This window comes from Kryptolebias marmoratus, linkage group LG23 (genome assembly GCF_001649575.2).
Source record: "Kryptolebias marmoratus isolate JLee-2015 linkage group LG23, ASM164957v2, whole genome shotgun sequence".
NCBI lineage: Eukaryota > Metazoa > Chordata > Actinopteri > Cyprinodontiformes > Rivulidae > Kryptolebias > Kryptolebias marmoratus.
The window spans coordinates 9522474-9547352 of NC_051452.1; the positions used below are offsets into that span (position 1 = coordinate 9522474).

Here is a 24879-nt window from a genome sequence, read left to right on the forward strand (position 1 = left end):
ATTTGCAAGCAATCCAGTTTACATCACATCTCAGCTTTAAAAGCTCAACTCCACACTCTCTATTTCTGAACTGAGAAAGCTCCTCGGATGAGAAGCGAAACGTCTTCAGCTACAGAATAGAAGTCCAGTTGTTTTTGTTTTTTAACTTTTTTTTTTAACTTGTTTTTAAGGTATCTAATCCTGAATTAGAGAGTAAAATAAAACTGTTTGTTTGGCTACTCTTGTAGCCAAACAAACAGTTTTCTTTAACAATCCAAAGCCTTTGTATGACTTATCCCAGAAATATATATTTTATGATGCAGTGATCATGCTCTTAATTTCTGAAGTGATCCGCATCCTTGAGGCTAGCGATGTGGATTCTTTATTTTGAGATGTATCAACAAACGCTGAAAAAACAGGACAGTTTTTGGTCTCAAAGCATGTTCATACTCAGAAATTCATTGAGCGAATCCGTCCCAAGTAGGCCCTAAAGTGCTTCAGCTGTTCCATCATGGCTTGATGCATTTATGTTCTGTGCTCAACATGTTGCGGATCAGGGTTAGACCAGTGTGTTATCGCCTATGTAAAAATTTAGCTAAACAAAGAATCTACTTCAACTGTGTGAAAATGTAAAAGTAAAACCGTTGGTCTTTTTTAAGCAAGAATGCAACAATTAACTGTTTTAGTTGTAGACTGAGCACTTAAATAAATGAAGCAAATTTCTGAAAATGAAACTCATTTATGTCTGATCACTATCTAAACCTTGATCTTGTGCTCTCTTAAGAATTATGTGGACCCCAGTTTGGGAACCGCTGCTGTTTACTGTCACAACAATCCATCGTGATGTTTTTCCCTCCATTGTTGTAAGATTCACATTCTGCTCCTCCGAGATGAGTCTGAACGGTGTGCTCGAGACATTTCCGAGCTTTAAAGAATTTATTTTTTTTTTTGGCAACATTTCATCTTCCCCAAAGTCCAGTGACATTTTCCTGCAGCTCGTCTCCTGCAGAGAAGTTAAAAGCGTTTGCATTTCACAGCCACACGGGTGTGACTGAAGCTTTTATTGGCCTAAGTGGCCTTTTGAATTTCTTAACATATAATTTGCGTTTAAAACATCGTTCCCAACTGTCTTGTTGTGGCCAACATTTGTAATAGCAAAGTCCTAAAACTCAGAACCTTCAATTAAACATCTGCTTGGAAGGGATGTTTTAATCTTTAACACTTCATATGGATGATGGTTTTATCTTTACTGTTGGAACAACAAGAAAAAAATGTCAAATCACTCACCTGGGGAGTTTGGAGCCCACTCTGATAAAAATGTATAATCTCTGAGCGACAGAATGCAAATACGCTTTCTAGAAGAACAGTGACATGACTTTTTTTAAAACACGAATTAGATGCACTAGAGCTCAAATTAAGGTTATTAATAGTTACGCATTTATTCAGCACTTAAGTAAATGTCAGCCAAATCTTTGTCCGAGCTTATTTTAAAGATGAAAGAAGAAAATCAGAGGAGTTGTTGCATTTTGACCAGATCTGTCTTTGGATCATTTAGTACTCACACACACACACACAAAAAATGACACTGTAGTTCACTCTGATTTTAAATACCATTTAAACAATAGCAAGATTATCAATATTAATGGAGGATTTTAAATCTGAAACGAACCAGTGGAAAACTGATACTAGTTGTGCAACACTCAACAAAGCAGTTTTTCAACTTTGAAACAACAGAGCGTTTGTGTTACGTCCTCCTAAATATTCCCTGAGTAGATCTGCTTGGAAATAATTTTAGATAGTTGTGTAGAATTGCAGCTTTTTATGAAAAATGTTGGCGTTGTTATTGGTAGACCTGGGCGTATATTCTGTTGGTCTCATTTAGTCTCCAGTTTCGTCTGCATGTTTGTGGAAGAAATTTTGTATTTTGTTTTGGGTCCTCCTACATATCATCTGAGTAGATTTGATTGAAAATGTTTTATTTAGCTTTGCAGTGCATTGCAGCGGTTTGTGAAACTGTCTTGGAAGAAAGACAAATGTGTCAGCTTGTCATCAAGCAGAGTTGGGTACATCTTCTGTTCATCTCTTTTACACTTTTTCCTTTTAAATGCAACTTTTTAGCTAGTAACCGGTCAAAAAACTCACCCCCGACAAGCATACTGTAAAAATCCTGTTTCATGTTGTTGAAATGAGATGCATTTTGTTTAAAAAATGCATTCATGAAAATATTTCTGTTCAGTGGACTGGGGCTGATGGGTTCTTCTTCTTTTCCAAAGTTTTAAAAAAAGGTAAATCTTGGAACTTCTCCCTGCTTTCATTTTAATTTGGAAACTCGCACATCATTTGTCTTCAAATAACGTAACAAGCTAGAAAGCACCGACTAATCAAATTATTCCAAAATATGCAAAGAAAAATCGATAAGGGACCTTAAGAGATGATCATTGATTGCTGAAATGGACCCAGCAGCTCATTAAACAGCATTAGTTCTACGTTTAATAGTAGCTTTTACAAGCTAAAACAACTTCATGTTCCATGATTTTCTTCTTTGATAGACCTAATTTTTTTGTCACTGTATCTTTCTTATGTTTTGGCCTTTTAACTGATCATTGACATTAACATGGGACCAAATTCAAAAAGATCTCAAGTGAAAATGACTGTAACACACTCTGAGTTAACATATCAGCAATTTGCAGGCTCATTGGCTGCTGTATCTTTAAATAAATTTGCCAAAACGAGAAAATGCTCTGGAGCTTGTGGTGTGTCCTGCAGATAACTGAGACATTGCCAATGAACAGTTAAATTATCATTAGTCTTCAGGGCAGAGGACAATAAAGAGGAACGTTTGCTCCTGTTTAAACTCTCCAATCAAAGCCAGCCTAAAGGTGACTGGTCTGTGCTTCTCTGACATGGAAAACCACAAACTTTAAGAGCAAGAAACCTTACATTTTGAAAAGAATGAGCATATTCATTTCCAGATATATCTGTGGCAATCATTGGGTCATCAATTAAGGATTGCTTTAGCATTTAAACAAAGGTACTCTGAGAATGAATGGAGCTTTATCCTTTGAAAAACGTTTGGTATGATCACACAAACTGTCTCAAGATGAGATGTGATATAATCTGTTAGCGCTCAGACTGTGTTGGGGAAAACTGTCAGCTACTACCACACCTATTTATAGGTCAGCGTCTATAAAATTGATGGCGTTATACACATTTGTTGTTCTTTAGGGCCAATTAGCTTTGGCAACCATATTGAATTGGATTGACTCCAACATTTAATCAGTTGTAAAGGTATATCTTACAATTATTTTATGAAAATATACATTTTTTTGTTTGTTTTCAAGGGTCAATGAATAGTGGAGTCCATGTTGAATTTGGTTGACTTCAAAAGTTAACACATCCAGTGATTACTTTGAGAGTTTTGTTCAAATTAATCTACTGGTTCAAGAGACCGAATGGCCAAAAGAAATGAAGGCAGACCTAAACAAACACAAGTAATTACATTATTGCCCGCCCTTTAATGAATATAATGCACTCAGAGGAATCGCTGAATGTGTGTTTAAACTGTTATTTAGAAAAAGATCTATCAAAGACAGGCTTTTTTTTTAAAGTAATATGATGGTTCCTTATTGTTCTGTCAACTATCAGATTTTCCCTTCCAATAAGGTGTTGAATACTCTGTGCCTTAGAATCGTTTTGCACCTGTCAGAAACTTTTCCTGAAAACCATGGAAACGGCAACACAGGAAAACGTCTCAGACAGCTGCCGACCGTGAAAAGTTCAGCCGAGGCAGGTTTTTTTTTTTTTTAAACCTGTCAAACCTTTTGATCATCGGTTCGTTCCTGTTTGCTGGTGAGCAGCTTTTTAAATGGAGGAGACATAATGCAGTCGGAAGAGCACGTTTTCGTGACCATTAACGGACTGTGTTAAACTTAAAAATTAGTTTCCAGCCATGGATTTTGAGAAAACTATAAATTAGAACTGTGTATTTCTCTTTCACCCCTTTCATTTTTTTTATAAACACACACATTTATGTACTCGGCTCACAGAGACGATTCACAGACATTCTTTGCTGGAAGTTATTAGATCCCCATGAGCTTTTTCTCTCGTACCTCTGCAGTCCTGTAGCTCTCCATTGCTAATAATCGTTATAATTGATGTTTCCCTTCTAAGCCTCTAATGATGTTTTTACTATTTATGTTTACAGACAGCCAGGCAAGCTGAATCATAATAGTTTCTCCCTGTTGTTTTATTGGCATGGCGTTTCTCACATTCACATCAGTAAATTAATTTTGACCCTGCGACGCTGTTTATATATATCACAGTAAACCACTGCACAGTGTCTCTGCGTGACCAGGTTTTCTTAAGCTGTTGTCGTAAAGAATGGTTTATCGATCCTCCCTGCTGACGCTTTAATAAGTGCTTTGCATAACAAGTGTTTTACTGTGGGATAAATCACATGGGTTGCCGGCACCTGTCAAACGCACAAGCTCACATACACATGCACAAAACAAACTGAGTAGGAGCAGGTCATAATTAAAAAAAGGTGATTTATGATACTCAAAGTTTTATTTAGTTTACAGAATTTTCATGCAAAGTCAGTCAAATCTTCATCTAAGGGAAAACATGGCAAGATGATCCATATCAATACTCATCCACTTGAATAATGTCCTTATTGCTTGCAAGCTCGCCAACAGCAGTGGATCTGTTAGGAACAGAGGGAATTCAATCAGGAAGATCCATGGGCCGGTCTGGAAGCCCGTGAGTGATATCGATGGCTTGAGAAGCAGGTCACGAAGGGGGCATCTCCCCCGATACAGTGTTTCATCCTCGTCCTGTTGCCACTTCTACTCCGGGAGTGTGTAGAAGAACGAAGCACTGCTGCATCTCGAGTCCCAGGAGCTCAATCCACACCAGGCCTCCCACAATAATACCACTTTAAGTCAGCCAAATGTGAAAGTTTCTCCAACTCGGGGAGGGCGGATTGATGACTGTTGTAAATCAATGTTGAGAGTACTGCAGGGAAAATGTTGCAGGATGTATACAACTCACCCAACTATCCATAATCTTATTTTATCACTCAACTCGACTTATACTCAAAGAGCTGAACTTTACCTACTGCAGCTCTTCTTCCCACCATTTTAACATGTAAAATTGTATGAACTTTTCTATTATTGCATTGTTTATTGGGGAGAAAAGGAGCTTGTGCAGCATATGTTAGAGAACTTTGCGATCTATGTTAATCGGGCTTGTTATTTATCGTCTGCCGCCGTGAAAGGCAGACATAATGTAATTGCTTGTTTGTGTGCGCGCGTGCGTTTGTCCGTCTTGTTGTCAAAATCTCGTAAACCACTGGAGGATTTTAATGAAACTCTCAGAGAGTAATCATTGGAAGTAAATCTACAACAGGTTAAAACTTTTTAATTGACTAGATGTGCTGATCAGGCAGACTGGTCCGTCCACATGGTGTGACCAGTTATCACACAAACATTAAAGTAGTCATAGCAGCTACTGACTAAACAAAAGTGTTGAGGTTTAATATTTGTCAAGGTAGTTTTCTTTCACACCAGTATGTCTTTTCTTTGAAAAAGTTGTATTTATAATCTTGAAAAATTATAAGACAGAGTCCATTTTGTTAGCTTTTAGTCTAACCTGAAGGAAAACTTATGCCCTTGTCTCTATAATCCATGCTCATTGACTGTTACAGCTGATAAGGTACCAACTATTGACAACTATTTGACTGAACATAACTTTAAAAATGACCAGAGCATCTCTTTAAAGACCCACATCTCTAGCGTTTGGACTCTGGCTCCACAAATACAACATAGCTGTAAAACAGGATCTCCTGGCTTCAGTTTTGAACATTAAAAGGAGGCGTAAACGCAATATTAAGAAGGAATGACCACAGGATGTAGATGAAATACCCGAGAACGCCAATGGATTGGTTGTTGGTATTTACGATGAGCCGCAAACATACGTTTTTACTTTGTCACGTGCTACTTAACATAATGTTAGTTAGTTCTGCTTGGTTAAATTACCTTGTGCAAAAATATATGGACTTGTTGTAATCATTTTAGTAATTTTTGTGTACTGATCTTGTGAGAAATTGAATTAAAATTCTCATCAAACTGTCTTTTGAAGAGAAGGATCAGAGAATGGCCGGTTAGTGCATTATTTAATACACTAAATACAGGCAGCGTCTGCATTAAACACCACCTTGCTTTCTGCTCAGAGAATGTAACTGTGTGAATTAATCATATTGTTTGTCGACAGCATTGTCTGAATATGAAATATTATTGCATATTTTATTTCTCGTTCGAAGAGACGTACTATCCCACATGCAGCTCAGACGAAACCCTGCTTTCTCTTGTGAAAACAAAACACTGCGACTTGTCAGAGTTGATCATCAATCACTGTTACATGAACGTGCAGAGATGGACACAATTGACCCGCAAAGGAGAGGAGGTCAGTTGACCAATCTCAGAAACAGATTACAGCAGCTAAAATCTATCGTGGCACAGATTTAATTTGCTTCCTGTCAATTTGAATGTGACTAGTGAGCATCACAGATTGTACAACCAATTTTGTCAGTTTGTATTTGCAGCACACTCTGCCTCGTTTGTTTAAATGGACAAGCTGCCCCCGCTATGAAGCTGTACAGATGAATCAGAGTGAGAATAGATTTGTGATTTTGATAGAAATCGTTTCATTCCCCATTTAGTCCTGCTTTCACTGCCAATGAGCGTTAACAGAAGGCTGGAAGCGAGTGCTCAGAAATTCAAACATCATTGTGAACCACTTCTGAAAGCCCCAAAAGGAGACGCTGATTGAGAGATCAATACCAAAGTCTTGTAACGACGCATGGCCTATTCTTAAAGTGATCGCTAAACACTTGAGAATTGCAAAAGAAAAAAAAAAAAAATCAAAAGGTTTTGATTGGTTTGTTGATACAACCATCTGTTAAGTCTGGACCGGGGGGGAAAAAAAGAGCGCTTATCAAAATCTATAAAGTTCTAAAAGAAAGAGCAAAATCAACTGACAAAATGAAAAGAAAGATAATAAAAATAACTTGAAGTTTGACAGAAAATGTTGGAAAAAAAATAGGTTTTATATCAGACAGGTAGCTGTGCTTTTGAACAGATGAAACAAATGAATCTTGGATCGTAAAGCTTCAAGATACAGCTATTCATCAGATGAGGTGATCTGTGTTTTGTTTAGGAAATGTGTATTTTTATATACAGTAGCACCACACATACAGAAGTGTTTTGTAATGAAGCAGAAATAAAAACGTGTTGCAGCTAAATTGTCTGATGTAAGCAAAGCAGCGTGATTAGGTGTTTTTATTAAAGAAATTGTAAAGCACAAATTTGTAAATAACCTGCAAGCTGGATTTAATTTAGAGTTAGCAAACTGACTATTAAAGAGTTATTCATCTACCCATTAATTCATATTCTACTCAGCAAAATGGGTTTTTGAGCTGGAATCATATTTTTTTCATTTTATGTTGATTATTACCAGGTACCACAGTGATTTCTGAAACAGAATATTCTTCTTATCAGACGAGAGCATATCAAGAAAACTTGTGTGTGTGTTTGCAGAAGTGTTAAGATAAGTTAAAAAACTTTGGAGTTTCACACAAAAGATTTGTTTTGGAAGGTTTTAGTTTTACTTGGGCCTTTCTGGGTGGAGTTTGCATGTTCTCCCTGTGCACACGTGGGTTTCCTCCAGGTACTCCGGTTTCCTCCCACAGACCAAAAACATGGATGTTAGGTTAGTTGATGACTCTAAAATTGTCCCTAGGTGTGAGTGAGAGTGTGATTGGTTTGTCTCGTTTTCCTATATGTGGCCCTGCGATGGACTTGCGACCTGTCCAGGGTGTCCCCCGCCTCTCGCACAGTGACTGCTGGGGATAGGCACCAGCTCCCCGCGACCCAGAATGGAGAAGCGGGTGAAGAAAATGGATGGATAGATGGTTTTACTTGATCAGGTTCAGAAGGTTGTACTGTTTCAGCTCGGCTACAGTTGAGCATCATGATATTTTGAGAAAAGCAGAGAATATTAGAGCTCCAATTTATTTCACGATAAAAGCGGTAACAGGTCGATGTGAGCCGGTAAACAAGCCGAAGCCATTCAAAAACATTGACAAAAGACGGTGACATGTGTCGGACATTTTGTGCAAAAATACCCCCTGGCATACCCCATGAGCTCTACCTTACAGCTCGGACAGTTGAACTTTGAGCCTTTGCAGTCATTTGGTAAAACTTTGAGAACGTCAACACTGCCAAAAGATTGAAATATTGATTTAGAGATATCAAAAAACTACAAATATGCTCCAATAATGCGAAACCATCTTGGTAAAGATGGACAGGAAGAAACAAGGGACATCTACGGTCAATTTAGAGTCACCAGTTAGCCTAACATGCATGTTTTTTGGATTGTGGGAGGAAACCAGATTAGAGAGAAACCCCCCCCCCTCCATGCATGAGAAGAACATGCAGTCTCCATGCAACAAGGTCCAACCTGAGTTTTGAACCCCAAACTTTCTTACTGCATCATCTTAGATTTAAAGATTTATTCACAAAAATATCTCTTTGGTTAGACATCGGGCCATGAAGAGAAGCAAAACTGGATGCTCTTTTTAAAATTACAAAGAGTTGTTGTTATATTGAATTATTTTTTATTACCTCCACCAAAAAGTGCACTTAGTTGATGTTTGTTGTGAATTGGCGCCATTTAAAGAATAGTAATAAACTGAAGGGGATTGAATAGGCTCGCAGAAAAGAAATTCTCTTTCAATATCTCGTAGGACCAGCAAGATTTGAGTAATTTAATTTTTGGTCAATGACAACAAAAGAAGAAAAAAATCAACACTAGTATAACAGGTTTTACACAAACTCTTCAGGTGTGGCAGCTTCCAACATGCTCATCAATAAACTTAAGCACCTTAGCTGCCTAAAAATAGAATTTGAGTTTCATTTCAACACATTTTAGAATCAAATTGTTTGATTTTAGTCCTGTAGTTCCATATATTTAGTTTTAAAGTGTAATAAGAAACTTGTAAATCAATCAATAAAATGATATATTTTCCTGTTCTGCAGATGGATGCTACAGCAGCAGTGATTGCAAACATATTTTGTGGTTGTTTTAGTCCCATAAGAGCTCTCCGTCGTAAACTGCGCACAGGTTTATTGATCCGTTTTCTGTTCAGGTTGTGCCTGTGTTGCTTGTTTTTTTGCTTTGAAACTGAGGATCAATCAAGATTTTCTCTGAACCTATAATTCAGCTCCCACTGACCTCTGTCAGAGGTGCTGTGTTGTTTGACATACTTAGGATAATCTGCAGGGAAAGCAACCCAGGTTGAAAATTTTGACTTATTGATGGTCTTCCTGTTTTTTGAAATAAAATGCTGGTGGACACAGGAGCCATAAGTACTCATATTTATCACCATCAGCTCTTTTTTTTTTTTTTTGGAATCGAACACAGGCTTAGTTAGGCTTTGAGAATGTTCTTTTTACTTGAGTCCCAGATATAAAAACACGCTCAAAAGTTTTATTTAAGCTGAATGGCAAATACAGATAAAAGAATAAAGCCCTACTATTCATCAGAAGAAAGCATACCGCCCGCCACTTTCCATGCTAGAGTTAAAACTAGTCTTATGATGAAAATGACAGAGTTGGAGCCGTTTTGGTCAAACCTTAACAATACTGCGTGCAGTCTCGTTTCATACCACAACATGTAATGCTCAGAGTATGTGTTGAGGATGACTCTCAGCTACTACCACATCAAATTTCAGCTCAATATTTATAAATCTGACTCTAAAAGTTAATTGGTTGTAAATGTACATTCAATGATTACTTAATAAGAGTTTAAAGAAAATCTGTCCAGTGGTTTGAGATATTTTGCTAACAGACAAACAGACACATGCAAAAACTTTATTTCCTGAATTTTGCCTTTTGACAGCAGGTGATAAGTAAGCCTCCCCCTTTATTTTTGGCCCTTATTTCCAAGTTGCCTTGTGATAAAATATTCCACTGCAACCATTATTTCTGCCGTCTATTTTTAACAAATTCAAGTTAAATGTATTAACTTTTATTCATAAGAAATAACAAGAACACAGGTTTAGAGCATTATAAGTGCCCTCAGCATGAATACTTTTGTATTAAGTCTAAAGGCAAAAAAACCCCAACAACTCTGATATGCGATTAAAACACTTACTTCGACTCAAATGTAAAAAGCTTTTTGAATAATTGGAACCACATTTCATCTGTAAAAATTTACCCAATTGCACTTTTTCTCTTTTCCTTTCACAGTCACTTTTGTTACATTGCTCACACACACACACACACACACACACACACACACACACACACACACACACATTGAGTCATAATCTATCTCGCTGCATCTAGCGATATGAGGAAGCTGACTTTTCCACATCTAGATGAGTGGGGGCAGGAAAGGCATTATCAGCCCTGGAGAAAGATAAGAGCTGCGTTGGTGGGCCAGGAGTGTTGTATAAAAAAAAAATATATATCCAAAAGGTCACTGGAGTTTGACTTAACACCAGCCGACACAGAGACACTGAAGGTCAAAGAGATTGAAGGGGTAATCCATTCACAAGGAGGAAAATCACACCTTTAGTCTCACTCGGGACAGTTTCCGTGGAGAATGTGTTTTTTATTTTCTCTGAAGTAACACTTTTGTCAGAGTTTATCTGTGTGCCAACTAATGCAGACATATTCTAAGGAAGGCAAAAATGCTGCTAGTCCATCTCTGAATAGGCGACAAAGATAAAGTGTAGTATATCGTATTGTTTCGTAACGTATCATATTGTAATTTGAGCGTCTGTGACTCAGTCCTGAGGCAGAGCACTGAACCCTGGTTGGATCAAGCAGCATATTAATTCTAGTGGAGTACCCTGAATAAGTAGGACCCCTGGGTACTGCTCTAAATATGATTGAGGACACCACATTCGATAACACAATAAGAAAAACCCTGAGCTATAAAAAGGATTTTAACAATCCAGTAGAAAAATCCAAATTGGGAATTCTTTTTTACTTTAGGGCTTTATTTAGCTTGTGGTATGGACATCAGTGATTACTGGAATGTGGACAACATACTACTAATAAAAGTTCACACACAAAGAGAATCTAAGCACAGCAAGCTTTCTTCCATTCTCCAAAAACATTTATTAACAGCAGCTATATTATATCTATTTATTTCGCTAACATTTTAACAATACTCAAACGCTATATTGCACACGTTCATAGAAAACAAGAATTTGTGCCATGTTTCCTTTGAAACCATATGATGGAAGAATCTTTTATCTGTCACTTAAAGTTAAATTTGTTTTCTTGCATTAATTATGCATATATTGCTTTGGAACAGATTTGTTTTGGAACAAATAAATGACTGTATTTAAACATTTTAAAATATGGAATAGGTTCATTTCAAATTGTTTTCTGGTTTAGTTTATTCCTCCATCATTTAGCCATACAAATAGTCAATCCATCAAACAATCATCAATCCAGTCCAATCCAATCCAATCTCCAATTATCCATGGTCAAGTCAATAGGGTAATTGGTCCTGCAGGGGAAACCCAGATGTCCCTCTCTCCACAGATACAGGATCCCAAGGCGTTCCCTGGTCAGAGAAGATACATAGACCCTCCTTCGATGCCTACCCTGGGGTCTCATTTCAGTGGAATGTGGTAAAAAAAAGCCTCCAGAGGGCGGCGCCAAGGATGCATCATAATCAGATGCCCGAACCATCACTTTAGCTGCCCCCTCTTTGATGCAGATCCTGAGCTCCCCATGGAGGACGGAGCTCCTCAAACTGTCTCTAAAACTGACTCCAGCCACCTTATAGACGATGCCCGTTACAGCCACTTGTATCATGTCTGCACTAGGTTGTTTCCAAAGCCTTGTCATCACCAACAACCGTACATTGATAGACCTCTGAAGTCGAAACCAGAATGGGGCCGACCTTCCTTACTGTGAGCGGTAGCTTCGGCAGCTTCCATAAATTAAGTGCTGTTGGCTTCAATTCCCAACAGTGAGAAAAGGCGGGGCCGCTTGGCGTATCGATAGAATATGTTTATGATCATATCAGCTATAGTCCAGGCATGATGCCAGCATGGCCAGTCCTGCTTTAAATTCTTAACTGTGTGCGGGTTACTTGTCATAGATGTGTTGCCACCACACTCCCCCTAAGACCCCAATATGTTGCCATCACAATGATAAACCACTACAACCATGCTACAGATGCTCAAAACCATTACGGACCCATCTATCACATGTAATAGGGAGCCCACTGCGGTTTTTATACACACCTGAGGACCACACCAAGGCCGTTCATGTGCTCACTGATTGGTTTTTAAAAAAAATATTATCTCAAATCCACTGAGCTTTCAGCAAAAGAGTGATAAGCTTTCAGCTTGAGCTGATTCATTCTTCATTTTATACAGAAATGATCAAGTTTTGTTTCTAAGGATGTGTTAAACATTTAAATTTACAAAGAGTTTGTTGCAGTTTATGTGGTAAAAGTGGCTCTGCACTGGATTACTAAGACCTTTGGTTAATATAATGATTAACCTGACAATCATTCTGTTCTTCTATGACCTCCAGCTTTAACTTCTAGCCAAAATATACAAGAGAAGCAAAATGAGGAACGTTAATGAGTATTAGTGATTCATTTGGAATAAGCTGCTTTTTATCATCTATTTTAGGCAGTTCATAATTGCCATTATCTGAACTGCCCATCTTTTACTACTGTTTTATATTACTTACCTTTTTAACTTCCTCTGTTTGCTGTATTTTCCTTATTCAGCTTTTGAAATTTGCTACACACGATCAAACGTAAAACACATTTGAATTGCTTTTGAGTTGTTTATGTCGTAAATAAACAGTTGGATTTATATTTTTGACACAGACCCCCTCACGTTGTGCAAGGCAGATGAGCCAAGCATAATATTAGACACAAGAATCATGCTGAGGAACCAGTTTTCTAAAACAAATTTTAGATAACATCTCTTAAATGACCCCTTTTTAAAAGCAACTTGTGACTTTAAACCAGTAGCCAACAGGTCTGTGAATTAAGGCATTGATATGAATTGCAGGAATTTTAAAAAGAAAAGGTGAACTAATATGACTAATAAACCTTTATGAAAATGATTTTGCCTAACAGGAAGCCACCCAGCAAGCTCAAAACATCTGTATTTATCTTACTACACATTGTTTAGACATTGTTTATTGAAATTTAGCCAAATAAATATGAATTTAAACAAAAAAAAATACTGACAGGTATGTTTGAAGCTTTAAGTGTCTACTCATGTGGTGCACCTCATTCTTTAGATGCTTTTAGTTCTTGGTCATTACAGACGCATCATTTCGAACTTCGAGAGAGTAACTGCACATCATGGAGCCATTAAGAAAAAAAAAAAAATCTCACAGGGCTAAAAGCCCAGCTTGATTTCTCTCAGCCTCTCGCCCTTTGACCGTGCATCGTGTTAGTTGAGCTTAATCTGACAGCACGCTAATAGATTGTCTAATTAACATAATGTCCACCCATTAGGAGAGGTTAACCTTTGACTCATCGCACTGACAGAAGCTAAAAGAAACACACAGATGCACATTAAGTGTGAACTCACGTTATTTACTTCCACAATTAACTTGTTCATGCATGGAAATAAGCAGCTTCAGAGATCCGACTGAATCTACAGTGCTTTGACAAAGTATTCACGACCTTTAAACTTTTCCACGTTTTGTCACGGAACAACCGCAGATTTCAACATATTTTACTGGGATTCAAAGTGATAGACCAACAGAAAGTAGTGCATAATTGTGAAATGGAAGAAAAATGGTATATTATTAAAAAAATTGTTACAAAAATAAAATTTGAACACTGCGGTGTGAGTTTCCATTCAGCTACTTTTACTCTGATACACCTGGCTAAAATCCAGTGCATCAATTGCCTTCAGAAGTCACCTAATTAGTAAATTAAAATCCACCTGTGTGTAAGTCAAGTCGAGTCAAATTTATTTATGCAGCACTTTTCAGCGACATGAAAACACAAAAACAGAGTCAAAACACACACAGCAATATCCAAAATGAAATTTAAGATAATCTAAATGAACTCATGAACTTAAATCTAAAACATTAGACACTAAATAAGAGATAATCTAAAATAAGTCATGAATGCACTCACAGCAATGTAAAGTTCAAACTAAACATATCTAAAACGAGCTAAGATGGCAATTAGATGCAAAATTAAAGCTGAAATATGAGAATGGAATCATAAAACTAAACATATCTGATGTAATTTAAATTTAGGATTAAAGCAGGTGTTTTGTGTAAGACGTATAGGTTTGTTGGGAGTTTTTCAGAGCTGATGGGAAGATGGATGGAGCTAAAAAAGAAAACTTGTTAGAGGCTGCAAGAGACTTAAGACTGGGGTGGAGGCTCACCTTCCACCAACAAACATCCGGCCAGAGCTACAATGACATGGTTTAGAGTATTGTCATGTGTTAGAAAGGCCCAGTCAGAGTCCAGATCTAAATCCAACTGAGAATCTGCTGGCAAGACTTGAAAACTGCTGTTCAGGCAACTACTCAAACCAGCAGTTTTCCACAGAGCTGAACTTTGGTTTGCCCCCTTCTCGCGCACGAGACCCGCAGCGCACAAACATATGTGCATCCTCGCCACTGATCTGTCATGACGCCTCATTCCACCTCATTTCCTCAGAACACTCGCCTCTTTCTAATTGAGGCGGCGGCGAATACAATTATGGTGAGAATCATCCCGGGCTGATGTGAGGAGGGATTAACGGGATTAAGAAGATAATCTGTTGACCCTCTGGCCCCAGCGCAGCATGGGGCTGGAAAGGCAATTTGAAGCAGAGAAGAAGAAGAGATACGGAGGGCCTTAATAAGGGAGCTGACGAAAAGCCTCTGACCACAGAGAGGCTCGCTCGGTGTGCCGCTGGGAGATTATTTTCTGCAGAAGTCATCTTCACAGTCTTACCTAACCCTTCACATCCACCTCACTGCCCACACACTCCGTCCTGCTTCAAGGATGTTCAGCAGTAACTGGACGCTTGTGGTTAGAAAGGTCTTAGCTTAAAAGGCAACAAGTAGCAGCAAATTGGCGCAAGAATTTATCGCAGAGTGACTTTTATTTTAGTGCCTAATAAAGTAATGAAAATTAAACACCTTTTTAGGCCACTTGTAGTTTTGCACACTATTGAGCTTAGTTCATTCATTTTGATATAAAAAAACCCTCATAATTCTGATTTTCTTATTTGTGCAGATTTAAAAACTTGCTTCAGATATGTTTGACTTTAACATGGAAATTCGGATTTAAAGGATAGTTAAGGTCTTTTGAAGTTGGATTTTGTGGAAAGCTCATTATTAAAAATACACCTGTTGTAGATCGTTTCAGTTTGGAGAAAGAGTTTATATCTGATGGTGCTGATGAGCTAATGGCTGGTTTAGGTGGAGTGAAAACTAAAGTGGATTGGTGACATCTTATTCAGAAGCTCACATGCTTTAGAAATATGAATTAAAGAGCAATCACAGAACTTTGGAACACCTCATGCGGGGCACCAGTTCATATCTTGGTTACAGTATAACACAAACTTAAACTCATGAATTTTCTCTCTCTCTCTGTGTTTGTGTATTTTTTATTTTCTTTCTCTTGGGCAGGCACCGGTGGAGAGATGTATCCGTAAGAAAGCCTTTTTGACCCGGTGGAGACTGGGGACGTTTCTGGAGCTGGTATAAAAATTGGCTGTAAGTTTGCTCTACACATGTAAACACTTCGACAAATCTTTGCACGAAAACTAATTTTGCATCACACTTTTTTTTTTTTTTTTTCTCCAGCAGAAACTTTATATTGCTTTTGTTAGTGCTACAGATAGCTGCTGCGGACACAATTTACATGCAAAAAAGCATAAATTCTGTGTTAAAAACTGACGGCAATGTAAAGGTTTATAAAGTAGCGCTTACATGAAACACTATAGAATTTAAGGTTATTTTAAGACTGCAAGAATACACTTTGTTGTTGGTGTCGGATTAGCCATTAGGTCATTAATCTGGTTGGTATTGAGCTGTGCTTCTCCAAACTGAGGTCATTCAAAGAGTTGTCTACAGCAGGTAAGATATTAATTGATGACCTTTCAACAGAACCACACTTCAAAGTTAGATAAAGTCTGAAAAATGAAAAAAAGTGATTTGACTGCTGAAAACCCAGAACAAGAGGAAACCACAAAATAAAAAGTGACATCACTCCTATCAAAGATTGACATGAAAATGCAATGTTCTTAGTTTGAAATGGCAGAAACAGTTGCATTTTTCAAGGGAAAATTTACTTTGAAAGACAGAAGTACTTGCCCTGAATTCTTCCCTCTCACAATGTTTGTTGCATATTTGAGAAATTTGCGTTTTAAAGCTGACTGAAATGATGAACGGTGCTTCATCAGATAATGCAAGAACCAAAATTAACCCAACTACTAAAAAAATAAGTACTCCGGGGGAAAAAAGGCAAACTAATGAAATCAAAAGGTAGATCATTGATTTTACTTTTTTCTCATTTTATGATTAACCTTAACACAGAGCTCCTTCAAGGAATGGTAGGCCCTTATTAGATTTTGTAATAAATTATAAAATCACATCATAAATAGTGTTAAACAAAGATTTTAATGACTGATTATCGTCTCTGCACACAAAGTAACTATCATTTGGCATGATCCCATGTTAAAGCTAAGATCATGGGTGTTTTATTACCTGTATGAAGGTTTTCACTCTAGTTTTAAGGTGTTGAATGTATAAAACAGCTGACAAAAAGAGCAGCAAGATACGGGACAAATGATCCTGTTATCTTCAAAGTAAACAGGAACACTTGTTGTCTGTTCCCCCTGCAACTGGAGCATATTTATAATTTCTTGACGCCATATGGCTTGTGCTTTTGTATCAACTGTGGTTTAAAACAGTTGTCACTCTAGATCAATGGGCTCAGGCTGAATTAATGGGCGTTTGATAGGATTAAAAACTGCTTTTGATTTAAGGTGCCTTTGCTACCCAATGTTAATGTGTACTCGCATAAAGCTATCCCTCAGAATGACATCTGCATCCTCTGGCTATTAAATTATTTGCCTGAAATATATTTTGTTCAATTTAGTTTATTTATATAGCACCAGTTCACAACAAAAGTCTTCTCAGGGCACTATACAACAAAAATAACAAGTCAGTCAAGCTTGATTTAAATCTAATTATAGCCAATTTAATACAATTAATGCAATATGTTCATATACAGTACATTATGAAATGCCAGTTAGTAAAAGTTATCTAAGGAAGTCAGCAGTTTACGTTGAATCTTCACTTCTTCGCAGTTCTCCAGCCTGAGCAGCACATAGGCAACAGTGGAAAGGAACGACTCCATTTTGACAGGGACGAACCCCGAACCGAACCAGAACCAGGATTAACGGCCATCTCCCTCAGCCAGATGGTGTTTGAGACTGGAAAGAGACAAAGACAAACACAGAACAACTGGTCCAGGTGTAGTTCCTATGGGAAGAAACCCTAACTATAGGATTTATCGAAAAGGAAAGTCTTAAAAGTAGACAGTGTCAGCCTCACGGACAAAAACTGGAAGTAGGTTCAACAACAGAGAGGCGCCTCCAATTCTACTTTTAGAACCACAAGTAAACCTGCAGCCTGAGAGCGAATTCTCTGTAAGGAAAATACAGAACAATAAGATCTTCAATTGGTTGTTGAGAGCTTTGTATTTTAGAAGCAGCAGTCTCAAAACTAGATTTTTTAACTATAAGTTTTCATACTTTTTAGACACATTTACATCCAAAACCTTTTCACACATGCACTGCTCTGCAAGTAAAACTTTGCCATTGTCGCATAGCAACACAGAAAGCCACCACAGCCACTTCCCACAAGCATCTGTTTGTAGCACGCAGCACTTGAAGATTGTCCAAACACAATTAGCTGAGGGATTTGTAATTGATTTATGTGTGCAGGATACCGCTGAGGATAGAAATGTTGACAAAAACTCAGAGATATTAACAGCTGCTTTTTCAGACGCCTAGCAAAGCCCTGCAGGAAGACGTGGACGTCTCAAAGACGGAGAGACAATTTGTTGCCATGGGGGCTTCAGTGATCCTTTAGTGCAATCCACCTTGTGTGCTTAGTCAGGAGGGCGTCCTGGGGTTTTAAAGGAGGGACTCACATGTCTAAAGACGGGACTGCTTTGAGCTGTCTGTGGTTTTCAAAGATCTTTGGCTTTTAGATGTGAGATTTGAGCCAATAAAATGTCCAATTTAGCCGCTGGTGCCTTCTTAATGAAAGCACAACTTCTCTATTTTATCACCCAATGCCAAAAGTCAAAAAGCATTCATAATTATTGGCTTATAGGTTACTTTTATACTTCAAGATGGCATTAGAACATTGTGATCAGATGGCTAAAGTTAAATATGTATTTTAATATTATACTGATTGTTTTGCTCTAAAATATTTTAATTGTTTTTTAAATATTCTGAGAGCTGTCCTGAAAACTGGTGGCTATTAACCCAGTTTATAAACACAGTTCTATAACTTTTAATTGCATTAAAAGGAAAATGTTGTATTGTAATATTTTTTAAAAGCAATTTTATTCTTTCATAATAATGAGGCAAATGTTATTATTGTAAATTCCTCAACCACAAAATAATTTTAAACCTTTTTTTGCACCTCCTTTTTAATCCCAGCTGCTAGAAATTATTATGCTGTGTGTGATCAGACCCAGAATGACAAAGGAATTGTGTGTGGACGAAAAAAGGGCTTTTTAATGATAAAACAAAAAGCTGTCAGGTCATAAAATGAACTAAGTGTAAACCACCAGGAAGCACACGGGAACCAGTAAGCAACATGACACTGATACTTGGAAAGTGAGGAGTAGACATACATGGAGGGATGATTGGTGGATGAGCACATGAGGGCCGGGTGTATAAGGGGAGCTGAGGGAAAACTGGGAAGAAATACGACACAGAATTAAACTACAAACAAACCAAAAACACTCAGAAATGCAAAGAAACCTAAAACAAATTCAAAATAAAGTCCAGTTGTTTTTGTTTTTGACCCTTTTTTGGATTTACCATGTCCTGGATGATTGTGAGTCTGCACCAACCTAAAACAAGTTACAAAGTGGAAAGCCTAGCATTTTTTAAAGGAATGCATATCACCCACAGCCTTTCATGTCAGAGTATAAAACTAGCTATAAATGTCATTATAGCCCATTTGTGGAAATCTTGACAATAGTGTTTAGTGGTTTTATAAAATCTCACATGAATATGTGCTGTAAATGACTGAGCTGCTGCCTCATTAAATTAGAGTCCAATATCTGTAAAATTGATAAAATTGGGCATTTCAGTGTTGGCTGTGGTGGCCATCTTAAATCAGGTTGCCTCAAAAAGTTGATCAGTTGCAGATGTACATCCAAGGATTACTTTCTGAAAGTTTCGATAAAATCTGACAATTGCTTCATGAGATATTTTGCTAACAGACTCAGTGTTGACTCTGAGTTAGTGCCAAAGTTTTAAGCAACGATGTCACGCAATGTGTAGTGGTCGGAGTATCTGTTGGGGATGCTGCTCAGCTACTACCACATCAAATTTTAGCTCAGTATCTGTAATATTGACAAAGTTAGAGCGACTTGATTAGCTGTGGCAGCCATCTTGAAGAGTGGGTTGACTTCCAAAATTATTTAACTGTAAATGTTCATTCATTGATTACTTTCCAAAGGTTTTCTTGAAAACCATTTAATGGTTCATGAGATATTTAACTAATAAATTGCCATTAACTACTGGAGTCAGTTTTGTCTAACATTTACAAACAGACATCGTTGGGTCAGTTATTTCCTAGAGGATGGGTTGGGGATCAGTCTCAGCTACTACCACACCAAATTTTCCCTCAGTGTCTGTAAAACAAAGTTATTACCATTTATATTTTTGTTTGTTTGTTGTTTTAGGTTAAACTGCTGTGGCAGCCATCTTGAGTCATGTTGACTCCAAAAGCTGATCAGTTAAAGATGATTACATTCGGAAGGTTTAATTAAAACAAAGTGGTTCTTGAGATATTTTGCTAATATGACAGACACGGGCAACAGCATTATTGCCCTTTCACATGGTGGTTTGGTAAAGAAATAAATCTGTGTTGGCTAAAAGTTGAACAAAAAAAAAAAGCTTCCATGTATCTTGGTGATGCAGTGAAGCTGCTGCAGATGGAGCAGAACTCCAACAGGAAAACCGGAGGGGTTCTGCGTTCAGCCGAAACCGTATCAACTCCTTTTTAAATTCAAAGTTCACTTTATTTGCTAGTTTACTATTCTCCTCTTCGCATATTTAGTTTACAAGTTAAAATGTTTTGGAAACACTTTTGCAGATTGCATTACCATAATTTGGGTTTTAAACGGCAACCTTTTAATGCTGCTTCCCACCAGGACGTCTTCTTTTTTCTTTTCTTTTTTTCCATTGCTACGGTTTGTAATATTTTTAGTTTGCTCAGCAGGTAAAATTACAAACACTGTTTAAAAAAAAAAAAAAAGCAACTCCTCCCTGAGCAAATGTATGAAAAACATCAGTTAGCAAATGATTCCTATTTGTAAGAATTCAGATGCTGACTGTATATTGTTAATGCTTCAGTTTAGGCTCCATTAAACAGCACGGCGAGGTTGACAGCATGAGAACACGCTCTGAGAGAGATGACCATCTGGAAATCCCTTCTGGGCTGACAGACATCCAATTTATCTAAGTCTACATCGCCGCTGCTTGTTTACTGTACACACAAAACTGTGCAATCTTTCTAAATCAACACTGTTTCGGCAGCTCAGCGCCGTGTCATTTGCTTAAAAACGTTCCTGCACCGCATTAATCATTATAATCCGGTTCTTCTTGCATTAATACAAAGCTTGTCTTGTGCTCGGAGAAGCTGCTGAGGCAAGCATCTTCCTGCTTGTTTTTTTTTTTTTCACCGCCTCAATTTTGACCAAAAGCACAATGTTTTCTTTTCAACTGAGAGAAAAGACACCCTGAGCAACAGTGTGCCTAACTCTATTTGTTTCGGGGAGGTGTGCAGCTTCCTCCATGCTGTGTGACACATCGTCAGGGGAGCTGATGTTTTGACATGCCATGTACACCCACTCTCTCATCACTTAAAGGGGATTATATATTAAAGAAAGGCCTTGTGGAATAAATAAGACGTGTTTTCGTTCTCTTTAGGGAGGTCTGCGGAGATGAGAGAAATGTTAATATATTTTGAGAGATAGAAAAATACAATGGGGCTCTGTGTCCCTGCGCCTGCAGGTCAATACTCTAATGCGTTATATCCCAGAAGAAAAAGCACGATATGATGTGATTATTTTGATGCGGACATGCCTGGATTGTAAACACAATGACTCTGGGGACAACCTGTCAGATTTTACGAGACTCAACAGAGTATAGTCCGATAAAAAGAAGCTACATTAACATTTCAGTTACTCTGCTTTCTATTTTTGATCATGTGTGTGTGGGTATTCGTATTTGTCTGTAACCTTTCGAAGAACATCTCATGAACCAGTGCATAGACTTTAATGAAACTCTCAAAAAGTAATCCTTGGATGTGCATCTACAGCTGATTAAGTCGTGCGGTCAGCCCCATTCAAGATGGCAGCCACAGTGAATCAACAATCTCCAACCAGCTCTTTTAAAATAAAACCTTTCCTCTTAAATCTGCTCAGTGAAAGTTAAAAATCTTTAACTGTTGTGGTGATTTTGGAGAGAGAAAGTGATGCACTTAGATGAAGTGGGTGAATCCTGTGGGTTTAAACAGTCTTTTGAAGTTCAGAAAACATGTTTTGTGCAAATTATAAGCTAATGGTTGTTTTGAATAAGAAGTTCAGTGGCCGTTCTGTGATCTACGGTGATGAATTAGAAAATCAGGGTACAGCTTGATGTAAAACCCATTTCCCCATTGTTTCCACTGTTTCAGAGTAGCCCTGATGGAGGCGTTAGAGTCACAGGCCCGACTCGCTCTGCTGCAGTTCATGTCTTCATCACTCACCCTGGGAGATGACATGTTAACTTGTTTGAGCTGTCCAAGAACTTGAACAATAGATTCGCTGTGCATACGTCTTCGTGGCGAGAGCTGCTCATCAGTACGGCCATTTAACTTGGTTGCTGTAGTAACGTGGGCTCGCTTGGATGGCAGCAGAGATGACGGGGCGATCAGTGACAGTATGACTTCAAGAAAGGCCACGAGTCACTCCACTCGGAGCAAACCACTTAGTCTCTTTTCCCGTCACAAAGGAAGCTGCATTATGCAACACTCTGCAACGGAGAAGTGATGCCTTCTGTCGGTGACATGTTTGCCGTGAAATGGACTGTGGCTTTTAGATACAGCTGACAGCAATTGTTACATTATCGTGCATTTAAAAGGAACTTAAAATCTGCACTATAAAACCCATGTTACGTTTTATTTGTAAATTTTAATGCACTTTTATCACACCACTAGTGTGATGAGTTTTATGCCCCTATTGATATGACGGCCAGTTTGTTGCAGTGTCCAGAGGTATATGGAGAGTATCTTCTCATAGTATTTTATTTCTTTCCAGCAAAATACCCTCACAAAAATAAACAAGCAGACAGTAGACATTAAAAACAGAGTTTTTACTTCATTTTGCCTCCATAAATTTGGACAAGGTGCCTTGGGGAAACTTATCAAACACTACATTTGCCCTTAAGATCCTTTTACTTGCTGCAAGCAAATATGAGTTTATTTTATAAAGGCAGAAGAGTTAATGTCTTTCACACGAGGGTTGGGTTTTTCTGCATTTTATGACCTTTTGCACCTTTACCAGCCTGTTTAAAGGGCAGGTAGACAATTTTAAATCACTGGACAGAAAAGAACTAAAACAATACATTCTCCCTTGTGCTGTGTTAAGCCAAATGTCACACCAAGAAGTGCTGAAATAAACCATCTGAGGAAAACTTGGACTTAATGAAAATAAGGAAATGATTGTTGCTTTTCGTTTTCACACTCTTCCAGTGCCCATTCAAAAACAAATTGGCACAAACTGCACTGCAGCAAAACTCTTCTAGGCAACTTTAATCAAACATTTACATGACTAGAGCTTTGGAGTTTAGACAGTGATAAATTTGTAAAAATTAAAACAACGAGCTAAGAGAGTCTCAGGTGAAGATTGTTATGATAATCTGCAGGATAAGTGGGAGGGTTTAGTGCTGACCACAGTGGAGAATATTTGTAAAACAATCTAAAAAGTCCTTATTTTAATTGTTCTCGTTTTACGTACAGAGAGGGGGAAGGAAGTCTTGCAGCCTAAAGAAGGAAGCAAACAGACAACAATAGTGGAGAGTGGGCAGGCAGGTAAGCATCCAGGTTGGATGATTTTACTGAGAGAGTGGGGCGGAAACCAGGAAGTGAGCGTCTCTCTGAGAAAACCAGTGGAGCTATCACAGGTCTTCAACTGTTTAGTGAAACTATGATGAGAGACAGAAATAAGTTAAACTCAAGGAAGTGTAAGGTAAACATCCGTTAGAGAAGAACCACCAACGTTCACCATGGTGACTTTAACAACCTGGTGTTGAAGTTTAGTCCCAGCTTTTCATAAGTAGCAGGTGCTGATGACAGTGTTTGTTGTATGTGTGATGGCTGAAGATGGAAGGCTAGAGCACCTCTGTACGGCCGTATTTGGGTCTACATGCCAGCCCACAACTCCACTTGAGAAAAGCAGGAAAAACATGGAAAAAAAACGAAAATGTAGAGTGAAATAATATGGTTTGCTAAACAGTTTTTTTCCCACTTTAAATCATAAAAACACAACATTTCTGTATAAATCAACAATAAATATATTTCCAACATTTGAAATCTTCATAAAATCTTGGAAACAAAACAAGAACACATACACCGAGAGCAAATTGCATCTTTAGTTGTGAGGTTTTGACAGTAAAAATGCACTTGTGAGTAGTTTTCTTTAATAAATTTGAAACATGGCAACAGACTGAGAAGATCCACACATCTTTAACTCCTACTGCGAAAGTACAGTCTGTAATTAATGACAAAATTACAACATAAACTCTGTAAACCACCAGAGTTTTATGGCTCCCCTGTGACAGATTGCTCTCTTTGCATACAAAGGCAACTGTTTACACCGCCCAAAATAAATGCTTTTGGTAGCTCATGCCAGTGTCATTACCTGCAAAGATAAAATGAATGTTACTGAAACTCATAGCCAACAACTGGAGCAACAAGATGTTTAGAAATGGACTTTTTAAATAATCTAAACTTAAATGCGCATTCGAAATAAACTTTACATGGGGTCTCAAAAGCCGTTTAGTACCTGCAAACAAATATGGCTCAAAGTCTGTTTGTTCCTCTGCCAAATTATGCTGTTGCAGGTTTTGTATCCATTTTTGAGAGAAACAAAATTTTTAGTAATGTTTTACAATTAAATCCTGTGTAGGGTCATGTAAATCTTCATCTACTTGCATACATTCATGCAGGGTCAGTAACAGGGGAAGGTTGCAGTGAAATAAAGTACATTACAGTCCTGTTATAGATAATGTTGAATATGAAAATAAAGTACAGCCTAATCCTGTGCAAGGTGGCACGGAGCTAGAGCCTCCGCATGTATAAGTACATGCAGGGTTGTAGGCATGCAGAGATATGTGCATATCTAAAGTGCATAGGTGAAAAGTAGTAATCATTTTGTACCCAACTGATGGGAAACATGAACTCCAGGGTTGAAGTGTCAACCGCTGGGTACAAAGTTGGGGTACAATTCGGGAGTGGGATGAATAAGCAGGCACTTTGATTTGATGAATACATGTTAGTTAATGTGATTCACATAAGAGAAGGATCTTTTAGCA

At 37.9% G+C, this 24879-nt stretch overlaps 1 protein-coding gene across 5 annotated transcripts in view; it reads left to right on the forward strand.

Moving 5' to 3' along the window:
• Positions 1-24879, forward strand: part of LOC108245011 (neural cell adhesion molecule 2) — a 444548-nt gene that overhangs the window by 59892 nt on the left and 359777 nt on the right. For all 5 annotated transcript variants that reach the window (XM_037973957.1, XM_037973954.1, XM_037973956.1 and 2 more), the window contains exon 3: positions 15677-15763. The gene's annotated coding sequence lies outside the window, so the exon portion shown is untranslated. The remainder of the gene's footprint in view (positions 1-15676; positions 15764-24879) is intronic.